Raw genomic sequence first — 16805 nt, forward strand, 5'->3', positions numbered from 1 at the left:
GAACGGCTATAATTCTGTGCGTGTCAGACTCTCAGCTTATTCACATACAGCATTTAGAGCACGCGAAAGATGTTTGGGACACGCTGAGAAGGACACATCAGAGAGATACAGGTTCTTCAGCGTTGCTGTATTTTGAGAAGCTGACCAACCTGAGGCTTGCGCCTGATGGAGATGTTCAAGCGCACCTGACGGAAATGAAATTTCTGCGTCAGCAGATGGTGGAACGCAATTTCCGTCTGGATGAGGAAGTGTTTTGCTTCATGGTGATAAACAGCCTGAATCGGACTTACAAAACCGTTGCCAGTCAGCTGGGGTCTCTCCCAGCAGCTGATCTAACGTCGGACAGGGTCTTTGCCGTCGTTCTGAATGAACATGACAGACTTGCCGCCCTGGAAGTGAAGGACAGGGGGAGACAAGAACGGAATTCTGACACCCCCACTGCTGTTGCTACTGGAGAGAACGCTGTAGCTTTGAACGTTGTCCGATGCTACAATTGTGACCAGACTGGGCATCTTCAGCGGTACTGTAAAAAGCCACGTCAGCAGAAAGGAGCCAAGGGAAGCTCCGCAAAGTCTGAGGCATCAGGCAAAAGTCATACCATCCCAAAGGCAAAGACTGCAAAGGCTTTGATGTCGCTAAAAGCCACACCAGAAGTGGGGAATTCTTTCGTTTTGGACACGGGAGCGACAGTTCACATGACTGGACACAGAGGACTATTTTTTACGTTTAAGAAGCAAAGCTTCGCGGTACAACAGGCCAACGGTCAAGAGCTGGAAGCCACCGGAATTGGGACTGTGTATCTTGAAAGTCTGAACTTGACTATAAACAATGTATATTTGGTTCCAGAGTTGAAGTACAATCTGCTCAGCGTTTCGCAGATTGCCAAGAAGGGACTAAAACTGTCCTATGATGATCAACACTGCAAGATCTACAAAGATGGAGAGTTGTATCTTTCTGCCAAAGAGAAAGATGGACTGTATTTGTTGACATTTGATCAAAGTGATTACATGGAATGTAATTCTTGTGATTCTAACATGATTTCTTTTGCAGGTGTAGCCAAGAAGAACGCCAAGCAGGTCACCTCGAGGGTCGACAAGGCATTTCAGCGGGTGTATGCTGATGTGATTGGTCCTTTAGCACCATCTAGAGGCAATGCAAAGAATTACCTAATATGTGTTGATTCTTTTACAGGTTTTGTCTGGATTTATCTTTTGGAGAGACCGCAAGAAGCCTTAGAAAGGTTTAAAGAGTTTTGTGACAAGGTTAAAAATATGCATGATGCTGACATAAATTGTCTTTGCACAGATGAGAAGCCAATTTTTCTTTTACAGGATTTCCAGAGGTTCCTGAAGAAGAAAGGGATAAGACACAAAATTGCTAGTTCCGAAGAAGCTTGGAACAGATGTGTCTGTGTTAGGGTGAACAAAGAATTGCAAAAGGGAATGGAAGCGCAATTGCTTAGTTCACATCTGCCACATGAGTACTGGGCTGAGTCGCTAATGTCGTTTTGTTATACGTGGTTGAGAAAGTTTTCAAAAGAGTTGGGAAGTTCTCCTTTTGAGAAACTGTTCCACAGAAAACCTTCTGTTGCCCATTTCAAGGTGTTTGGGTCTCATGTGAGGACAGAAGCTCCGGGTGGAGTAAAGAATGCCAGAGGCATTTTTGTGGGTTATGAAAAGGGTCTCTACAGAGTAATTTTGTCTGAATCTGGAAAGGTGATTCTCACAAAATTTCTAGAGAGTGCTCCTGAACAGGAGAGAGTGATTGTTCACACATTTCCCACAGGAGGTGATGATGATTCTGATGATGATGATGATGTTGATTTTATTGAGTTCAGTAGTACTGATGATGACAGCGATAGCTCAGACAGCTCAGTTGTCACAGTCATTGAGAGGAAATCTCACATAATGACTAGACCCTCAGAAGAGGAGGATGAACCACTGTTTACAATTGGTACTGGTTCTCCAAAGAGTCCAAAGGTTGAACCAGAAAGCAAAGAAGAGCAGCACCTCTTACGTAGGTCTGAGAGAGCAACGAAGGGTGTACCACCCAAGAGGTATTCACAAGAGTTTGCTAACTTAGCTGTTGCTGTTGTAAACGACCAAGGTCAAATTGAAGCTGTGTCTGAGTCAGAGACAAAGGCACAACAGAGAGTTGCTAACCAAGGTAATGCAGAAGCACTCATTCCTTGGAAGTCACACAACCAGAGAGGTACATTGGTAAAACCAGTGGCGGGTAGTTCCAAGGGTGGAACTGAAACAACAGGGGAATGTTATAAGTATAACAACTGTTTGTTTTCTTCTCTGGATGACGCTTTGCTCGCAGCACGCATTGATACTTTAGGGGGAGTATGTTATTCTAAAGCAGCAATGCTGCAGCAAGCAAAGGCTCTAGCAGCTCAGTCTGCTGCTTGTGGCTGGAAAGCCAAACAGGAAGTATGTGACTGTTGCCATGAAAACGAAGGGGCAGTCCATTCTCCTTATTGAGCACAGGATGTGAGCTCAGTGTGTGTCATATGACCTGTACAGGATGTACATGGGTGGAGTTTGGAGTTTCTCTCTGTTTGTTGAAGAGAGCAGACATCTTTTACTGTATGACTGCTAAAGACAGGAATAAAAGCATGTAGTTACATTTCTGTCTGTGTCTGATTCCCCTCCCTGGGGATATGCAGGGAGCAGGGAGGAAGAGAAGCAGTTGGTGTGTTTTTCTCACAGCCTGAGGAAAATCGCCGGAACGGACCTCGTATGTTTTTCCTGCCGGGAGTCACCGGAGGGAGGTCAAAGGAATTCAGCCGGTGCCTGAACAGATAGGCACATACCTCTGACCGGGCTAGAATTCCAACATGGGGTGGGTGGGCTGCTCATTGCACAGCACTCTACAGGTTCCCAGTTTAACCAGCCAACAAGCCCCCCTGGGGAAGCCTCTTCCATTTTTTCTGCAGCCATTGCTGGAACCGCTTTCTTTCCCCCAACAATTGCAACCCTGCTGCCTTTGCAGAAGGCAAGCCAGAGCAGATTTCAGTCTCTGGATGATTTCCCTCGCATTTCCTGACAGGAAAGGATAACATTTTATGCTACATGAGAACAGAATAGGTGGTATAGGCTGTGACTGATCACAAGAACTGTGCAGCTAATGATCATGAAGCTGATGGAAGAAGGGGCCAGGGAGGGTGGTTGTTCTTTCTTCTCTTTTACCTTTTCCTAATGTGAGGCAGAAGAGCAATGAAAGCAAGGCAGAGTGCTCAATAATAGAAAACTGGTACTGGCCACCCTGAAGCAAACTGTCACACATCCAATCAGAGGCAGCAGATGTCACTGAAATATATGTCACTTATCTGCCAGGGCTTCTTTGTGCCAGGGTGATTTGTCAAAAAAACCCGCTACAAAAACCTGACAGCAGTACAAAGCACACTATATGGCAGTTTGATCATAAATAGCTTCTTTTGTGACAAGTTCCCAAAGCAAGGTGGAGGAAAAAACAACACCCATATTGTATGACAAATCAGCTTGCATTGTGTTTGCCTCGTTCTAATTAGCAGCCTTGTCCTTAGGCAAAAGGAACCTCCAGCCCATGAGCAGAGAAATCCTGTTCTAGTTTTTTCTCTCATTACTGCTTCCTTCTCAGCTGAAGAGATGGGCTTCACTCTTCCATAGCAGGCAGATCAAACCAACCAATATGAACAAAACATGTTCAGCTCACAGGGACTCCAAAGATCCAGTGGCAGAGCTTCATGTTCCTGCACCGGGGGGGGGGGGGTGGAGAGCAGGCGGGGCGGGGCTGGCGTGCGTCTCAGGGACATGGCACGCTGCCTGCAGGGGTGTGGTGCATGTCCTGGGGCGAGGCACGTGTCCTGGGGGGCGGGCAGCCCTGATGGCACCCCACCAGGATTGCTCTGCTGGGGGCGGTGTGCTCCCCCCCCCGCACTCCACTTCCTCCACCAGTGCAAAGATCCCACCCAAATGGTGTACAGTTTTCCCTTGGTGGGCACTTTTCTTTAGTTACGTAAAGAATTGAAACTGTTCTTCCTAACAAGAAATGTGCATTGAAGGAAACTTGTGGCAGGAAGTGAAAAGCAAGGGCGCCATTTCAGGTGTGCTGAAGGAAGAGACTTTGGGGGCGCGAGGAGATTCCAAATTCCCTTCTTTGATCATATCGTGAAGGTGAAATTGCAACTCACACTGCATTTGCTGCAGGTACTTTAAAACTTACACACGCTAACAGCAACATTTTAAGCACCAACAAAACCAAAACCCTTTTGGTTTTGAAGCCAAGGTTGCCTGCTCCCAATACACTGAAGGCACACCCTCTCTCCAAAGAATTCTGGAAACTGTCATTCACCCCCTCACAGAGCTATGACTCCCAGAACTTGTAACAAACTTCAGTTCCCATGGTTCTTTGCGCCCTGCATGTGCTTTAAGTGTGCTTTCACTGTACGGTGAATATGGAGCCTAAGTGATTTTTGCCTTCTCTGTTCATCTCAAAAGTATGAACAGAGCTGTGCATGCTCCAAAAATGTTTTAAATCTGCACTCTGAACATATTAGTCCATTCTGCTTTTGCCTAACCTATTCTTCCATTTTTACTGTTCTGTATAGTTCGTTTCACGTTGGCAAACTTGGGGTTCAGGCAGGAGCCATAATCCACTTCAGGGATTCCAACAGGCATTGTTCATGCAGCTCCAAGCATCTATTCGCAACCCAAAAGGGTAAGTTAACATGCTCCAGAAAGGACAGAAAAAGCTTTCGCTCCTGAATTCTGCACATGCTGTGGTAATTCTGTGGAACGGTGGCATATGTGTCTCCTGTTATTCAACATCTATACAAAACTGCCGGGAGAGCTGTCATTCGGGCATCTGGAGCGTATTACCATCAGGACGCTGATGGCTCTCAGCACTGCCTCTCCGTTCCATCACAAGCAGGAGAGGCTGTGAAGGGGCTGGATTGGTGATGGGCTGGATGGGGGCTAAGAAACAGAGGCAGAAGCCTGACAAATGGAGCTGCTGCGGGTGGATGGTTACCAGGTCTGGGGATTAAATGTACAAGCTCGTATTGGAGGGGTTCTACTCTCCCTGAAGGAACAGGCCCACCCTGTGAAACGGGGAGGTGTTTCCTGCCCCCATCGCATCCTTGCTGACCGCAGCTGCCACTTCTCTTTACTTGTCTGGTAGCGGCAGAGGTGGGGGGCACCCATGGGATTCTTCTGCCCCCAGCAGCTGCATCACTTCGCCTCATGGGCCCTGTTTGCCACAGAGATTGGCGCACTCACTGGCTTTAATTTTGAAAGGAAGTTTCACAACAAATAGTTTTCAGGCACGCAGCAGGCCACCTCCTTTCCTTATAGAAAAGGCCAGCCATGCGTGTCATGGGCTTTTTAGGAAATATGGGCACCAGGGAAGACTGCAGAGGGCAGACAACCAGAGAGCTGATTTGCAGACACTGACAAATGCTCCAGCCGCCTTGAAAGTAAGGTAACAAAGACCCTCCAACCCCCTATGAGAATTCCATAAAAATTATCACCCACCTTTTGATACTTTTTGAATGCAATTGCTTTTCTCATTAATTGATGGAGAATGGTGGGGGTAAAAAACACAGCTGAAATTTTCAACACAGCACTAACAGTTTGCCTTCTCAGCACTCTCAGTGAGCAGGGAAGATAACAGCCTTGTTGTAATCACTTTACCGTCTAAAATATGAAAAATGCTTCAATCAAAAGCAGAAAACATCTCACCAGCCATCCTTTAAAGTTTCCAAAATTAATTAGAGCAGACGACTAATTAGTCACTAAGTATATTTACTGCCTTATGCTCCAAATAATTAGGTAACATTTTATCTAGCCAGAACAACCATGGAATTTTCAGCCCTGCTTCATTAGTTAAATTGCAATATAACTATTTATGTGAGCTGAAATTGCAATCCATTCTCTTGTCACTTTTATTACTTATTGCATTAAAACTACAGAAGATCTTCTTTGTCCTCATGACTACCTTGTTAAGTAGGGCAATTATTATTATTGTATTTTTTTACAGTGACTGAGAGAATAATTTGCACAAAGCATTGGTAAAGCTGAACACTGGTTTTCCTGGAGCTAAGTTTATGGTGTGCTAATATATGTAAGATACTGATTAAGAGAGTCTCAATATGAGAGGCAGGATGTGCGTGGTGAGAAGTTCTTGCAAGGATACCTGGAGGTAGAGGGCAAAACCCCTTCCTCCCATCATGGGGTTAATTTGAATGAGGTCCATGCCAACCTGTGTTGGGGGGTGAGGTTAATTCTCTGTGAGTCAGCAGAAATTGCCCCCCCCCCGCCCTTCGGTACAGCTTCAGGCATCTTGTGACTGTCTTATCTGAGTTTCTGGACAAACTAGCTCAGGACCTAGAGCAGCGGTCAACAAACTTTTTCAGCAGGGGGCCAGTCCACTGTCCCTCAGACCTTGTGGGGGCCAGACTATATTTTGTGGGGGGGGGGGAACGAATGAATTCCTAAGCCCCACAAATAACCCAGAGCTGCATTTTAAATAAAAGCACACATTCTACTCATGTAAAAACGCGCTGAATCCCAGACAGTCCATGGGCCGGGTTGAGAAGGCGATTGGGCTGGATCCGGCCCCCGGGCCTTAGTTTGCCTACCCATGACCTAGAGCATCATGGCTAAAACAATGTGGGTCACAACAGGAGCACTACCACCATGAAAATATATGGCAAAAGATTACAGAAGGTCCCCAAATACATGTTTGGGTTCAAACTGGATCCTGGGTTTGGAAAGGTTGAAGATACCTGCTGTAGAATGAGCTTTCCTAAGGGTCACCCCCAAATTGCCAATGAAAGCATGACCCAACCTCATTATAACAATTCCTTAGGCCAGGGCATAGTGGGACATTATAAGTGATGGATGGCTTTCCCAATAAGTGCGTAGCCAGAGGCGGGCAGTGGGTAAGGTGCCAAAGCAGTCACAAGGGCCGGTGAGTCCTGCAGGTGTTGAAGCTCTAGCTAATAGGAATCAGAGAACCTAAGTATCCTTGTTTTTCAGGAATAATGTATGGGAGCAATGCTTCGGAGGCACCTGTTGGTACCACTTACCGTAAATACATATGCTACTCTGATCCATGCAAATTAGCCTAATCAAAGTCCCCAATTTTCCTAGAAATAAATATGATTTGAAAAATCAAAATATTAAATAAATATAAATCTAAGCTTTGGAACACACCCATCAGTATCCTGATAATTTAGTGTCATGATTTCTATGGGGACCTGCTGCACCTCTTTCCGTTATAATATTGGGTTACAGTATTCTTTCTGTTTTTGCATGTATGAAAGTAGAATTCCCTCTTGCCATTGATTTAAAAGCGTACATTTCTTGATTAATCAAAACTTAAATGTCTAGCAGCTGATGTGTGAACTCAATTTTAAAAATACTCTGTTTGAAAAGATGAGAATTCTCATGACATATGAGGACCTGGTAGAGTTTTTCTAAAAGTTTGTTTCAGACCAGCTGCTCTATCTGCAACAGAGCACCGTCAGTACATTCATAGCGTTAGTAAAACTAAGCAAAGCAAGGGGTGTGAGGAGATATGAAGCATCTCTTTGTGTTGTGGTGGTTTATCAGAATGGGCCGTTCACACATGCAAGTCCTCATCATAATACACGTGATGAACACTCTGGTGTGACACAGGGGGAATCTAAACACATATAAAAAAGTTTTGAAAATGCTTTTTTTAAAAAAAAAGTTTCAAAAAATATATTGAATTTTCCTTAGCTCACCATTGCCATCTAGTGTCACATTTGTATAATGCACTTTACAACATAAAAAGGTAAAGGTACCCCTGCCCATACGGGCCAGTCTTGCCAGACTCTGGGGTTGTGTGCCCATCTCACTCAAGAGGCCAGGGGCCAGCGCTGTCCGAAGACACTTCCGGGTCACGTGGCTAGCGTGACATTGCTGCTCTGGTGAGCCAGAGCCGCACACGGAAACACCGTTTACCTTCCCGCTAGAAAGCGGTCCCTATTTATCTACTTGCACCCGAGGGTGCTTTCGAACTGCTAGGTTGGCAGGCGCTGGGACTGAGCAGCGGGAGCGCACCCCGCCGCGGGGATTCGAACCGCGACCTTTCGATCTGCAAGCCCTAGGCGCTGAGGCTTTTACCCACAGCGCCACCCGCGTCCCCACTTTACAACATACTTGAAAAGTTTTATTTGCAGCTGTATAGCTGAGTCCCCAGTCCTTGGTTCAAAGTGCACTTAGAATGTTAGGACTGAATTTAGTATCTTTTCACATTGTAATAATGAGCAGTGATCACATGTTTACTATATATGAATGTGTATAGCATACATATAGGTCTTAATTGACTATTTCAGCTATTCCTGGTAATGCACTTCCTTCAAAGAGCCTCTTGGAGTCCTTTCATTAGGCAGAAGTACATTAATGCTGATTACATAAACCAGAGCATATCAATGCCCTGAGGCCCTCCCAGAAGAATCAAGAAACACTGAATTCTTCTAGAAATAAATTCAGTATTTGGAGTAGAGGAAACAGAATGCCAATAAAGAAATCAAACATCATGGGCTTTTGAATTTTAAGGCAATAAATACCTTTAAAGCAATATAGGTTTGAAGATATCAGCCTCATTCTAAGGCAGTCATATTTATGGTGGCCTCAATTCTGATGTCATGGAACAGTGTGAGTGTATTGTTCAAAAACGGTTTTATCTTTGCCTCTTGCACTGTGGCAATTCCATGACATTCTTCATTTAATTTGAAGCATTACAGCTTTTTGTGGATTAGATACTTTGAAAAGCAATTAGAGTTGTATCGCTTCCTTCTCTTTGGATAAATTACCTTCAACAGCTGTACTGATTAGGTTGCATTTTGGAAAGCTGCCATTTTGATTGTCAAAGGACGAGCAAATAACTGTGTGTATTCTCACAGTGGCAAGTTCAGAGACGCTTTGTAAGCCTCTTTGAGGAAAGTGGAATGTAAATGTGATTATATTATATATATATATGATGCAATAAGGTTGCATCATTTATTTATCTCCCTCCTCACTACTCCTCTGGTTCCTCTACTCAGCCTCCTTATCTCCCTAAATTCTCCCCTAGTATTCTAAGTGAGAATTTGGTAACACGTTTCATTCCTTCCTTATGTTTTTCTACTGGAAGGACTGGCTGGGAGCTGTACATGTTCATGGTTGGTAGACTGTGTCCAGGGTTTGTTAATGAGAGCAACAGGTTTTTCACGTTTCACAGCCATTATATTATTAATTACCTGCCCTTCACCCTGATGTCCTAAAGTGGCTTACAGCAACTTAAAAGACAACATTAAAAACTGTTTTAAAACAATTTTTAAAAATACAATCACAAAATGCAAGGCAAGTCCTGGAAACATCTGTTTCATCCTTGCAATGTAATCTAGGTTAGGCTGAGAGATGTGCCTAAGGCTGTCCAGTGAGCTTTATGGCTGAGTGGGGGCTTATATTCTGGTTTCCAAGGTCCTAGTCTGACACTCTAAACACTATACCATACTTTTTCCACACAAAAAGGCAAAGTTTGCTTCTCTGGGTTCTGACCTGGGAAACTAAGCAGGCACCTCAGATTTTGATCAGTAAAATTTATGATTTTTACCCATGATGTTGTTATGTATTTTTCATTCAGTAAGTGTATAAATGGTCTTCTTCATTCATCAAACTAGATGTAAGATTTGTCATGTAGTTTGTGTAACTGATTCTATGTATATATTCAGAATTCCCCACCCAGAACTTCATCTGAAGCCTTAGCCCACTGAACTTGCTATTCGTAATGGGAAAAAATCATCCCAGTCCATCTCAGGGCTTTGTGCTGGCCACTTGCTAAAGAGAAATCAATCTCCATACTAGCAAGTGAAAGCCCCCCACCCTGAATTTGAGTGGAAATGCTGTTTATTTATGACAAATGCACTTTAATTATTCTAGATCAGGTTCTTGTAGTCTAAGCTACAGCATCAATTGGGAACAAGTGCCAGGAGTTAACATACCATCTGTGTTACATATGAATCAATTGAGCCTGAATTGTGATAGATAACCTAGCTACAGAGTTATGTTAAGAGCAGAAAATTGAATCCTGAGGGTAGTCAAAATATTGATGGAAGCTGTAGATTTATTGAAGCCAGCTGGTTTCATAATAGAATCATTTGCAAGGCATTTCATTTACATTTCTCTCATACCCCCCCCCCCAAGCATTAGTATTACAACTGAGTATTTATTTGCCAGCTCAGGGCATTCGTGAGTCTACTTAATTTCTCATTTGAGGCAATTAGATTCCAGTTTACATCTTATGGCTTCACGACCTCCTGCTTGTGGTGCTGTCCTTGGAGATATGAGAATACAGTGGAAGTATCAATTGCTTTTCCAATTGCAGGTGGATACAAGAAGCAAACAATGCTGTCCCCATCTGTAAGGTCTGGGCTGTCAAAAAGTTGAAAAAAACACCACTTGGCTCAAGCCGGCAAGCAGCGCATTCACAAGCAGCCGCAGGGAAAACCTGAATGGAATTGCCATTAAGTGAAAAAGGACATTGGAGCAGCAGTCCTGCTGCAAAGGCCTCCTGAAACAAAGCTGTCTTAACTGGATGCCGGGAGCTCCAAATGTGAAAATGAGCACCTTCAGAGGGGCCAAAGCACACACTCTCATTTCAAGGAAGGACTATCACCATAGGACCCAAGGTCCCTTCGGCCCCCCAATAAAACATTTGAGGGGGCTGCCTCCCCAGTTGATTGGCATTGCCATTCAAATGGGGGGTGTGTGTGCTGCATCATGTGATCGATTATGTGGGGTGTTGTTTACCTGTCCCTCCAATATTTTATTCAAGTTGACACCCCTGCCTATTATCTTAATGTTTCTTTCCTCCATCTTCTCTGCAATCCCAAAGTAGGAAGCGAAGTGTTTGTTCTCTCTCTCTCTCTCTCTCTCTCTCTCTCTCTCTCTCACCCTCCCTCTCCCTCTCCCTCCCTCTCCTGCAGTGTCAGTAGTGACAGCTAGATGGAACGCACAGTACTGTTGTCAACTCAGTACCTTCAGAGACCTCCCCATCACCTCATTAGCGTGGGAATCTATATTTTAGGCTTTGCAATTAACCCAGCGATGCCTCCAATTTCCATGCTGAGCTTTCTTGATGAAGGCAAGAGTGAGTGCCAGGGCCACTCTCTTCTTTTCTGTCATGTAGCTCTTTATACGTGTGATACTTAAGAGGAAGGGCTGGTAGAATCAGTTTGGATTAACAGTAGATCTTCTGAGGCAGGTCTCCTTAGAGCTGGGCAGAAATGGCTTCCCAAAAGTTTCTGCCTTATTGGTGAAAAGCAGGCAGGCAGGGGGGACTCCTCAAGTATCCTTGAGGAGGAGAGCAGAATTGTCCAACATTGGAGAGGAAAGGGGGCTGGAGAAGAACCTTCTTGGAAAATGCAACAGATAATACTCTTCTGAGAAATGTCAGTCCAGATAATATTGAATGACACTACACTGTTGGCTGGCACTTCTAAAGCCCACCCCATAGAGCTGTGTTAACCAATCTTTTAATTTTATCAATTTTTACTCACTCATTATCTATGCTTAATTAGTATTCTATGTATATGTTTATGTATATGTAGGTATATGTATATGTTTAAATCTACGTTTGGTTCTTGTTCCCATTTATTTAATAATTATTTGTTTAGATTCATATTGTTATGCTATTTATTTAGATGTTTTGCTTATGCTGGTCTGTGACCGTAATAAAGTACTTGACTTGATTGTTGGTTCATGCTGATGATTCAATAGGTAAAAGAAGAGATTTGGAAGGAAGAGGAGCCAAACCCATAGATTTCTTCAGTTCTATTAATATAATTTAAACATTCTTAAAAATGGATTCATAGTTGTGCCCATAATTTTCTACCCTATTTCCAGATGGTGAAATGGAGGGGCAATGACTAAAATTCTCCTTCAGCTCATGGGAAACCTGAAAAAGAAAAGGGATCTTTTCTGGGAAATTTTTGGCTAACTTTAGTTCTGCATATGAATGACAAGTTTGTAAAGCTGAGCTGGTCCTGAGCTATACCACCTGCATCCAGGCACTGCTACCTTGATTCTCCTACCCCATAGGAGACAACTCCTAGGGGCCCTGGGGGCTTCAATCCCTGCAATAAAATATTTGAGGGGGCCAGGCCCCCACAAAGTTGATGGTCACGTGATCGATGATGTGGGGTGGGGCTTTCCTGGGCCCCCACAATATTTTATTTAAGTTGACACCCCTGTCCTACCCATGTTCAGCTTGCAACAAGCAGAAATGCATCAAGGGAGACTAGGGACTGCCCAGTACTGCTATATTGAGTGTTTGTGGGAAGCAGAATAAAATAATTCCACTCCCCAAGATTTTAAAGTAGATTGCTGAAGTTAAAACATAAAGTAGATTACTGAAGTTAAAACATATTCCAAAATTGTCTTTGCAGCACATGTTATTCTCTGCATATTATAAAATTGTAAAGATCCTTAACCTAACCGCCTGCATTTTGGAGTGCATTTCTACATATATACACATTTTGAAACCATTTTTCCTTAATAAAAGCCATTTTTTGCATGTTATTTGCACTAATATACTCACACTTTCAATATATTATTTTTTCTATACAATTTTTCATTGGAGAACCTATTTAGAGAAGTGCACCTTTCAAACGATAGTTGTGTTTCAGTTCACACATTGTTTGTGGAAGTGCAAATTAGGTAGGTTTAAAACTGAATTTCTTTCTTACTCCTAGTTATAAGGGGGTGCTGCTTTTAGCTACCTCTTGCTGCATCCAAAAACCTTTGCAATGTCGGGCATGGAGAAAAAGCCTAAATAAGCCCCTGTATTTGCAAGTGCTGATGACAATGGACCCGCTTCACAGATATTTCTGTCTCCCAGAAGCCATGTTTCTGTCCCCGTCCTCTGATTGTGGATATTTGTGAGATTGTATAATGCTTAAATCCACAAAACAGGGGTGTTGTGCTGCTGTTGATTTCTGGCACAAATGTGAACTTCATCACTCAAGATCAAAGTAGAAAATCAGACTCAATTATTGGGAGAAATGTACCCCATAGTCCCCACCCCCACTCCCCTGCTGGAAAAGGACAGGTCTAAACTTGACGCCTGTCGACTTGCAGGTGATAATTGGATCAAACTTGGTAACGGAGGTTAGTGCCACATTTTATGCTCTATGCAAGCAAGAATCAATGTGTGACCCAATCAGTCGCCATTTGCCACCATTCTTTCACATCCCTCTTGTGGCAGAGACTTCAGCCTTTCCTAATCTAGGTCTCTCAAAATACTTTGGACTATAACCCTTATCCGCCCAACTAGCAGGGTTGATGGGAGTTGCAATCCAGGATATTTGAAGCCTATTTTCATTTGTCAAGTGTTTCATTTCATGCTCTGAAACCAGGGGCTCCTGAATAATATACATATACATACAGACTTCAAAGGGTTGAAATAGACATTGCCCTGCCCCACTGAACTCCAGAAACTCAGAAGTCTGATCAGGGTTAAATATCTTCATCATAGAGTTCACAGCCTCAGTACAAGTGGTATAAAACCAACACGAGTTTGTATTGCACTGCATTGCCTACAATTTATAACACTGAATTGCCTATTACGGTACCTGAATTGCCTGCTCTGGAATAAATGGTTTCAGAACAGCAGCCTTATAAGTGATGGCACTTAATTAGGTTTGTCCCAGGACTTTCAATGACACCACTAAGATGGAAAACACTCAAGTAATACTAATGATGGTTCTTCATTAGTTCATATATTAGAGCTTTGTCTCCAAATCAAGGTTTTCTCCCTGGCCTTTTAGCTTTGACCTTGCATCCCGAGTTGGTGGTGTGTTGACTTTGGGACCAAAAACACTAGATTCACATTGTTTCTTGCCACTTTAGGAGAGAATGTCTTCTAACTCATCTCTGTGTGAAGGTGAGGGTGTTTCGTCGGGAACAATAGGGGCCAGGGCTGCTATATATTTCATGGAGTAATTCCTAAACCTCCATGCCCCATAGGGAAACAAGAGGGGCTGAAGTGTGCTTTTTGGGTGGGGTAGAGGGAGAGATCACATCAGGCTGGACACATGCACCACTGTATGCCTCTCAGCCAAGGCATCAATGATTCTGCTCCTTATCTACCAATGGTGCAGAACTACCCAAAGTGGAGGATTTTTGGATGCACCTTACACTATATAGAAATAACTAGGGAGTGCAGGAAAAACCCAGAAAGCATCGTCTTACCATGGAACCTGATCTGATTAGGTGAGAAACTGGGAGGCAGTACTAATGAGGTGATTCTGGAACTTGAGGATGCCCTGCCCATTATTCTGCAACCTGACACACGCAAACGCAGACACCTCTTTGAGCCTGGAAAGAAGCGGTGTTCTAATTTTTATCCCTAACTGTGACACTTCTATCAACACTTACAAAACACAATTTTTAAAAGTGTGTAGAAGAGGGAGTTTCAGGAAGCCCATCCTTTCGTCACAGTCTGCACTGCCAACACTTCCTTTTTCATACAACTAGTAATAGTAATGACCCCTCTCTCTTTTTTGCATGTGGCTGGAGGCTTTTCCAAACTTCACATCCATTTACAGTAATTTACAAAAGTAATGAAACACATAAACATCAGTCAGAAAAGGAATCCATATCCACTCTATTTGCTGCACAACCCAACTCAGTTAAAATCATTTAAAAATTCATTAAAAACATGCACGTAGTTATTGACAACTCTGGCAAATACTGCAATCATATAAATAACGAAATTTATAGTTTCATCCTAATTCTTCCTTATCTTGGACTGTTTTACCTAGGTACTGTGAAATGTAATTTGATTTTTATAAAATTAATTGGGTTAGCAGATAATGAGCATTATTATAAATAGTGGATTCTATTTTCAACATAATTGCATCCAAATAGACATTTTACATTCCTGCAGCACTGCTAGATCCCTTTTGATCCCTTCAGGATATAAGAATGGCATTTCTCAGAACCTAAGTTCCATAATGTTCCATAACTGGGGGAAGGTCAGTATTTGAAAATATTATGTCCTGGTATGATATTTCATGATCTTAGCATAACACTGAGAACAACTCATAAGATTAATGACTGAAATGGTTGTGTGTCTCGTAAAAAATATCCCAGCCTGATTGGGCCAGGAATCCTTCAATGGTTGCATTGAAATGTTACATCTTGTCAACTAGTAGTTGTAAGTCATGTTGATGGAGAAGAAAGCCTCATGGCATTATTCACTCTAGTAAGTACTGGGTAAGTGTGCTCAGGACTGCAGCCTGAAAGGTACACTGGTCCTGTGTTTTGTGGGCGCTCTGGACCTCCAAACTGCCCCAAGCCCTGCTGAAATCAACCAAGTCTTGAATAAGCAGAATTGGTGAGGACTGGAGCCTTTCTCCTTTTGAAATTCAAAGCTGGTGGCTTTCGTACAGCGCACGTAGGGTTACTTGACTAGTGTCTGTTTATTAACATTGCCATCACTTTATCTGAAGCATCATGAATCACAGTCTGTTGTCAGGAAAAGCGATTTGAATAAAACATGCAATCAGAAGTCAAAAGCAAATCTGTTTTGCCTTCTGAAAGCTTTGGAGTGTGAGATAGCTGTCTTTGCAATGAAGCTCTTGGAATTTTAAAAAGCAATGTAGGTTCTATTTATCAAGTTGAACAGAGAAATGCAAACTACAGTATAAGTTCGGATTCCTCAACCTGAAGCTGTTCAGCTGACCTAGTTTTCGCATGCATGTTGTTGTTTTGCAGAGTTGGTTCTGTTCTCTATGTGCTTCTGTTCTAGGTGGAATAAATTAACTCAGTCAATGTACTTCTCATTAGTTAAAAACTCCATAATGAGAACTCCAATTAGTGTCCTGATTTGGGGAAAATCCATAGTGCCATCTCCCAATGCAGGCTTCGGTTACTGCATATTTATGTCCTGCATGATTTAATTAGAACTTGGGCCCTTGTTTTATTACCTTCACATTATATTGGCAAGGTTAATGAGAGCATGTAGAAATAATATGGCTGAGTGATACTATCAAGCATATTTTGTGTTAGAAGCTGCTGCTTTTATTTAGGGCAGGGGTGACTAGCCTGTGGCTTTCCAGATGCTGACAGACTCCAACTCATATCAGCTCCAGCCAGCATGGCTGTTAGTAAGAGACTGTGGGAGCTATAGTCCTCTCTAGCTCCTGCCCTGGAGAGGGACTCTGTGGTATAGCAGGTTGGAAGCTGCAACCTTGGAGATGTTTTTAGACCACAGCAGCTCCCATGATCCAGGACCATTGGTCCTTCTGCCTAGGCCTGATGGAGCCCCCACAACACCAGAAGGGCCACAGGCTCCTCATCCATGAAGCAGAATATTGGACCTGCTATGAACCTCACTGTAAGGAACCCTCTTTCACGTGATCCTACCTCACTGGGTTGCTGTGAGGAGAAATGTATCATTTTTATCAGCTGTGTGGATTCGAGGTGGGGTCGGGTGTTTCTTCTTTGCCACCCTACTGATTGATGCAACGCTGCTGCTAAGCAAGACCTCTTTGGTAATTTTTGGTAATATGGTACCCTGAGCAAGGCCAAAATTGGCATTTCCGAATGAATCTTTTCAGTTATGGAGCTCCTCAATTATGGAGCAGGGCTCTGTGCTGGGGAACGGCCTGCACCGCCCTAAATCCAATGCTAGCAATACATGTTCTCCCAAGCAGAAGAAATGCCTGTTTCAAGAGGGTGAGTGGCATTGGCTGATATGGAATGATGTTCCACAGGTGTCACAGCTGACATCACTGTAGAAGA

General features: G+C 43.3%; 1 long non-coding RNA gene across 1 annotated transcript; it reads left to right on the plus strand.

The window, feature by feature from the left end:
- The first annotated feature begins 3919 nt into the window (after positions 1-3919).
- Positions 3920-10670, plus strand: LOC310844467. The gene is made up of 3 exons (XR_014564151.1): positions 3920-4160; positions 4595-4704; positions 10275-10670. It is a non-coding gene; the product is annotated as an uncharacterized lncRNA (long non-coding RNA).
- Positions 10671-16805: the final 6135 nt, after the last annotated feature.

Source organism: Podarcis gaigeae (assembly GCF_964106915.1).
Source record: "Podarcis gaigeae genome assembly, chromosome: 5".
NCBI classification, from domain to species: domain Eukaryota; kingdom Metazoa; phylum Chordata; class Lepidosauria; order Squamata; family Lacertidae; genus Podarcis; species Podarcis gaigeae.